Source organism: Monopterus albus, unplaced genomic scaffold (genome assembly GCF_001952655.1).
Source record: "Monopterus albus unplaced genomic scaffold, M_albus_1.0 scaffold559.1, whole genome shotgun sequence".
NCBI classification, from domain to species: Eukaryota; Metazoa; Chordata; class Actinopteri; order Synbranchiformes; family Synbranchidae; genus Monopterus; species Monopterus albus.
The window spans coordinates 76,982-78,166 of record NW_018128439.1 but is presented as its reverse complement, the minus strand read 5'-3'; the positions used below and the strand labels follow the sequence as shown (position 1 = coordinate 78,166).

Sequence of the window (1,185 nt, the reverse complement as noted above, 5' to 3'; positions counted from 1 at the left end):
TTATAATAATAATCACTAGAATGCCTTCTCAACATATTTTGTAAGTTTTCAGAATGATTTTGATGCCCCTTTCTCCATCATATTCTTCTTTGTATTTTTCTCTGGTTTCAGTAAAATAATATAACATTTTGGAATAAAAGTACAAATGAGCAGTCCAAAACTGGAGGCCAGAATAGCAAATATCTCTACAGCTACACTGAACTTCCCAGGTGAGCTGACATATGCTGGAATAAAAGTGATCCAGACTGCACAGAATATCAGCATGCTGAAGGTGATCAGTTTGGCCTCATTGAAGTTATCAGGCAGTTTCCGAGCAAGAAAAGCCAGAATAAAACATAAGATGGCAAGAAGGCCTATGTACCCAAGTACAGCCCAAAAGCCTACAGTTGATCCCAGGGCACACTCTAAGATGATTTTGTCCTTGAACTGGTTAAAATTCTCAAATGGAAAAGGAGGAGAAATAGTTAACCAGAGGATACATATAACAACCTGGATGAGAGTGAAAGCCACAACACTGAGTCTCTGCTGTGCAGGCCCAAACCATTTCATCACATTACTGCCTGGAAGTGTAGCCCTGAAGGCCATTAACACCACTATAGTTTTCCCCAGAACACAAGAGATACAGAGGACAAAGGTGATGCCAAATGCTGTGTGTCGCAGCATGCAGGACCACTCAGAGGGCCGGCCGATGAAGGTCAGAGAACACAGGAAACACAGAGTCAAGGAGAAGAGCAGCAGGAAGCTCAGCTCAGAGTTGTTGGCCCTGACAATAGGAGTTTTTCTGTAGTGAAAAAATATCAGGGCTATTGTCAGTGCCAGGCAGGCACCAATGACAGAAAAGGTGACCACCAGTATTCCCATCAGTTCCCCGAAGGTAAGGTATTCAATGGCTTTCAAGTCACAGTTATGCCTTTCCTCATTGGACATGTAATCAGAAGGGCATTTGTCACATTTCACTGCATCTGAAAGCATAAATATGTTTAGGCTGTACAGTGCACACATCTTCAGATAGAGCAGCAAAGTGCTGGCAGTGATTTTGCCCAACAGAAACACAATGAGAGTTAGAGTAAAGGCTAGGAATCCTGCTGCCTCACTTGTACTGTTGCTGAACTCCCCATCAGCACAGGTGATGCAATCAAAACAGCAGACAGGCTTGCCTTTCACAAAAGCCTGATGGGACCCTGG

At 43.4% G+C, this 1,185-nt stretch overlaps 1 pseudogene; it reads right to left on the bottom strand.

Annotated features, from left to right (window-relative positions):
- Positions 1-827: 827 nt before the first annotated feature.
- The window catches only part of LOC109953161 (extracellular calcium-sensing receptor-like), a 60,114-nt pseudogene continuing 59,756 nt past the window's right edge, over positions 828-1,185 (bottom strand).